Genomic DNA, 6,094 nt, shown 5'->3' on the forward strand with positions numbered 1-6,094 from the left:
AGTATAATCGCAGGTCCTGATCTCATCTGATAAAACAAGAAAAGGAAAGAAAAGGAGAGAAGAAAGAAGAGTGATCCACCTCAAAAGCTATTCCCCGCAGCTACCAACAGGAAAAGGACTCCAGAGAGCTCCCGCACCGAGTAAGGCTCCTACAGCCATCTCCAGTCACCAGCGTCCGATCCATGACCTGCAGACTGAACAACCAGTGACCTCTGAGAACCACCAACCCGATCAATACTACAAAGCCATTGGCACACCCCGAGGTGAAAACCTGCTCAAAAAACCCACCCAAAGATAAGAAAACTAAAATACTCACCCAATACATCCACAACACGTCTTACCGCATCAGCAGACTCAACCCAGACTGAACACCCTCAACACCGTCTGAAGCCTTCAGCAAAGCACTGACTGCACCAAGCAGGAAAGGTTGGCTGAAATTCAAAATACATTTATCCTCAGAGATGAGGTTATTTTTCTCAAGACCCACAGCATCCAGCGTTGCTAACAGGGAGGGAAAGGTGGTATGGTGACAGTGCAGGGCACCTTGGTCAGGAAGTCTAAAAAAGTGTCTGTGTTTAAAACTACCATTTAGTTTATAATAGTAAGTGTCCTGGGTCAGTAGTTAATAACTGATCGTGTCAGTTTCACTGTTTGGCTTTATTTTATCTCTTGTAATTTATTCACCTGTGTATTATTTCCTTGTTTATTACTTTTGCCTTTTTATTTCTAGTGAGATGCACACCTTTGTACTTAATAAATGCACAGATTATTTTCCCAGAGATAGTAGGAACTGGAGAATCTGTGATAACAAGCTGGATGAACACAGCAGGCCAAGCAGCATCAGAGGAGCAGGAAGGCTGATGTTTCGAGCCTACGTCCTTTATTTTTCCTCCTGATTTATTACTCCACCTTCACTAACCCAAGTCCAGCGTCAGAACCAGGAACCTGGTGGGTGATCTAGGCTGCCTGAGAGTTCCGACAGAGTTACCAATGGCACAGACCAGAATGCCCCAAACTTGATAATTGCAGATATTGTCTCTCATCTCCTTATCATAAATGAAACTTACCAGAAGGGTGCAAAATCAAAATTGGAGACAAGAGCTTCTGCACACCTGACTGGATTGCCTAGTTTCAATAGTTTCAGCATCTTTTGATAAAAATGTGAATTTCAGTTCAGATGATTTTGTTTATCCCACATTCATTCATTTATAGACTTCCTGACCGGGTGCCCTGCACTGTCACCATAACACCTTTCCCTCCCTGTTAGCAAGGCTGGATGCTGTGAGCCTTGAGAAAAATAACCTCATCTCTGAGGATAAATGTATTTTGAATTACAGCCAGCCTTTCCTGCTTGGTGCAGACAGTGCTTTGCTGAAGAATGTAGTAAGGGAATGGAACGCTTTGCCTGCAACGGCAGTAGATTCGCCAACTTTAAGTACATTTAAGACATCATTAGACAAGCATATGGACATACATGGAATAGTGTAGGTTAGATGGGCTTCAGACAGGTATGACAGGTCGGCACAACATCGACGGCCGAAGGGCCTGTACTGTGCTATAATGTTCTATGTTCTATGTTCATTTCATGAAGTTTGGCATAATTGCATGTTCAGTGTACTTTCATAGTCATTTTGAGTCAGCGATTTGTCCCCTTGCTAAAATTATTCTAATTCATGCATGTCCCTGCTGTTAAAATCAGATAAAAGGATTCAAAAATTAATAATTCGTATTTTCTCATTACTGTCACAGCTGTCTGAGACAGGAGGAGCAGCAAGTTTAAAAAGAGTGTGGCACACTTACTCAGTTCACTTCGTGAATGGAAAGAAATCACGTGTAAATTCACATTGAAACAAGTAGGTGTTTGATTGAGGAAGCAACTGGCTTTTTGGTGAGTATCTGTGAAATTGTTAGAATCTAGTTCAGTAGATTGAAAGCTTCAGGAACTGGTGGTAACCTTAACAAAATGCAAATAATTGAGTAAAATAACTGAGTAGTTGATTAAAACAAATTAATGAGATGACAAGGCAGATAGTGTGCTGTGATTGGAGATAGTAGGAACTACAGATGCTGGAGAATCTGAGATAACAAGGTGTCGAGCTGGATGAACACAGCAGGCCAAGCAGCATCAGAGAAGCAGGAAGGCTGACGTTTCGGGCCTTTCTGCAGAAGGGTTTAGGCCCAAAACGTCAGCCTTCCTGCTCCTCTGATGCTGCTTGGCCTCTAGTGTGCTGTGATTGTAGGTTGTGGAAGTTTCTGGGTGCCAGTATGATCCAGAGCGCACACATCTGTAACAAATGTTTCCAGCTTGAGAAATTTCAGCTCAAATTTATTGAGCTGGAAGCCAAGCTACAGACACTGCAGCACATCGGGGAAGAAAGATGTGACCTGGTCACTGTATTCCAGGAGGAGGTCACAGTCCTGAGGATGCTGTCTTCTGATTTTATTAGTGGTCGGGGGCAGAATGATGTGACTGCAAATGAGGCAGGTAGGGAATCCAAAAGGTGGGAGAGCAGGAGCCTCAGACTTTATAATTATCCATCAGGTTTGAGGTTTATCAGCTTGTTTTGATTAGGCAAGGGTCTGCAGTGTGGATGAGTTAACTGACAAATGCAGCATTGTACATGAAGCCTTTCAAGTGGGGGTAATAAAAGTGAATTTGGGGTATTAAGGGACAGTACAACAAGAGGGATTGACACTGTTCTCTGCAGTTAAGCATGTGAGTCCAGATAGCTGTGTTATCTGCCCAATTCTAGGATATCCGCACTCAAATGGAGCAAGCTTCGCCATGGGATGGGGAGGATCCAAAAGACATGGCCCACATTGGTACCAATGATGTAGCTGGAACTAGAAAGGATGTTATGTCATCTCATTTTCCACTTGGGAGCCCTTCAGCCTTCAGGACCCAATTTTGAGTCTAATAATATGAAGGCCTGAGCACCCTCTTCCATGTCCTTCCCCCAACCCCCACACACCAGGCCCTGTCATCACCTGGGCTGTGACCACAACCAACCAGCTTCCAGTCCCCATTAGCAGCTACCGATTCTCCCAGACTGACCATTACCCAATCCTTTGACTGCCAACTACTATTATCTCACTCTGGGCTCTATCTCCACCTAGCGTTTATTCTTCCCCCTCCTACTATCCCTTCTTTTGCATTTATCCCACCTTTTCCTAGCCACAATTAGTTCTGATAGAAGAGTCACCAAACCCAAAACATTAACTCTGCTTTGTCTCCATAGAAGATAATCAATACGTTGGCATTGATATTCCAAATCCACTAGTTGCTGGAAAGATTTCACCAGGCTGGAAAGAATTCATGTAACTTCTTTAATTAAGAAGGATGAAAAGCTAGAAAACAGGTAGTTATAGGCTGGTTGACTTGTCTTTCATGAGGAACGTGTTAGAATTGATCATTAAGGACGTTATTTTTTAAAAAACAATGAATTGTGAATGCTGGAAATCAGAATCAAAAACAGAAATTGCTGGAAAGCTCAACAGATCTGGCAGCATCTGTGGAGAGAAAACTGAGCTAATGTTTTAGCACCAGTGACCCTTCTTCAGAATCCCATTAAGTAGCTTATTGTTAGCCACTTAGAAAAATTCATGGTAATTAGGAGTAGCATGATTTTGTGAAATGGAACTCAAGGGTAACAAATTAGAGTTCTTTGAAGGAGTAATGTGCACTGTGGGTCTGGGGAGCCTATTGACATGCATTTTGATTTCCAGAAGACATTTGACAAGATGTCATACAAGGGCTTTCCACACAGTAGAAGCTCATGGTATAGTGGTTAACATATTAGCATAGATACAGGATTGGTTGAGTTGTCAAAAACAGCAGGTGCGCATAAAACAGTATTCTTCTGATTGACAGGGTGTGATTACTGAAATTTTCCAGAGATTTGAACTGGGCCATAGCTTTTTACAATTTATATCAATGACTTAGATGAGAGATTAAAGGTGTTGTAACTAAAGTTGTGGATGATACAAAAATAGGTGGGAAAGTATAACACAGTGAGGAGTTGGATGATTTCTGAAGAAGGGTCCTGAACCGAAACGTCAGCTTTCCCGCTCCTATGATGCTGCCTGGCCTGCTGTGTTCCTCCAGCTCCGCACAGTTATCTCTGACTCCAGCATTGGCAGTTCTTACTATGTCTGGGTGGAAAAGTACGTCATGAAAATGATAAAATAAGGATGCAAGCAATTTTAGATAGGTTAAGTGTATGGGCAGATCTGGCAGATGGAATAAAATATTGGGAAATGTTATTTTTACCTTGGCAGGAACAATAAAACTGTAGAGTATTACTTAAATGGAGGACAACTGCAGACTTCGGACGTACAGGTAAATTTTAAGTCTTCCAGTGTATGACTTCCAAAATATTATGTAGGTACAGCAAGTAATACGCAGGCTGATGGAATGCTATCCCATATTAATAACATAAAAGCAATGATGTTATGCTTCCTTTATGCAGGGCGCTGGCAAGATCACGTTTCAAATACCGTTTGCAGTTTTGGTCTCCTTTCCTCGAGGATGTGAATGCGTTAGAGGCAGCGATTAATATTCTGAATATGCACGGGGGTCCTTGGCTCCATCTAGTGACGGAATTTTGTTGGTGCAGAAAGCACTGGGATTCCATCGGCTACCTCCACCAACCAACATCTGCCACTAGATGGATCTTGGTGAGTCCAAAAGTAACTTACACGCAGTCCCTCGGTTGCAAACAGATGCTGTTCTCGGGTCCACTTATAAGTCAATTTTCACACCAGTCAAAACACAGTGCAGGACCATGTAAAGCAGCTGTTGTAGGTACAGGAAAATTTTGTATGTTGAGTCTTCAAATTTACACCCCCAGATGGGATCACATTTGTAAATCAGATGTTTGTAAATCAGGGACCCTCATTTACTTATATATTTACTTATAGATTATATTTCGTCCCTTAATGCTTTCATATTTTGTGATGTATTTTATTTCAGTGGTTATTTTAGCTATGGATGCATAGTGCTTTAATTGAAATGGCTTTGACAGCGATTCTCATGGAAACTCAAGATCTATGATTAATTCCAATCATCATTTAAAGTCAGAATTTTCAGGAAACAGACAGAAGTGAGGAATCCACATGCATTATAGGTATGATTCAAAGGGCATATTCAAACTTATGAGGGAACAACATTGAGTAAGAAATTTGTTGGAAGTCCACGTACAGTGTTACTCTCTTAAAATATTATTTTTAAAAACTCTAGTAAATTGGTTAAGGACGATTCGCCTTCCAAGATAAAACCTATGGCACATCTCTGGCTAGGAGCCAGTGCTGCTGCCATTCCACACAGCGGTAGCAAGCCTTCTCTGACTCAGAGATAACAAACTGTGAAGCTGGACGAACACAGTAGGCCAAGCAGCATCTTAGGAGCACAAAAGCTAACGTTTTGGGCCTAGACCCTTCACCAGAAAAGGGGGATGGGGAGAGGATTCTGAAATAAATAGGCAGAAAGGGGGAGGCGGACTGAAGGCAGATAGAGAAGATAGGTGGAGAGGTAGGGAGGCGATAGGTCAGTCCAGGGAGGACGGACAGGTTAAGGAGGTGGGATGAGGTTAGTAGGTAGGAAATGGAGGTGCGGCTCGAGGTGGGAGGAAGGGATAGGTGAGAGGAAGAGCAGGTTAGGGAGGCGGGACAAGCTGGGCTGGTTTTGGGATGCGGGGGGGAAGGGGAGATTTTGAAGCTGGTGAAATCCACAATGATACCATTGGGCTGTAGGGTTCCCAAGCAGAATATGAGTTTCTGTTTCTGCAACCTATGGATGGCATCATTATGGCTCTGCAGGAGGCCCAGGATGGACATGTTGTCTAAGGAATGGGAGGGGGAGTTGAAATGGTTCGCGACCTGGAGGTGCAGTTGTTTATTGCGAACCGAGCGTGGGTGTTCTGCAAAGCGGTCCCCAATCCTCTGCTTGGTTTCCCCAATGTAGAAGATGCCACACCGAATACAGTGGATCCAGTATGCCACATTGGCAGATGTGCAGGTGAACATCTGCTTGATGTGGAAAGTCATCATGGGGCCTGGGATGTGGGTGACGGAGGAGGTGTGGGGGCAGATGTAG

Source organism: Stegostoma tigrinum, chromosome 4, assembly GCF_030684315.1.
Source record: "Stegostoma tigrinum isolate sSteTig4 chromosome 4, sSteTig4.hap1, whole genome shotgun sequence".
Taxonomy (NCBI): Eukaryota; Metazoa; Chordata; class Chondrichthyes; order Orectolobiformes; family Stegostomatidae; genus Stegostoma; species Stegostoma tigrinum.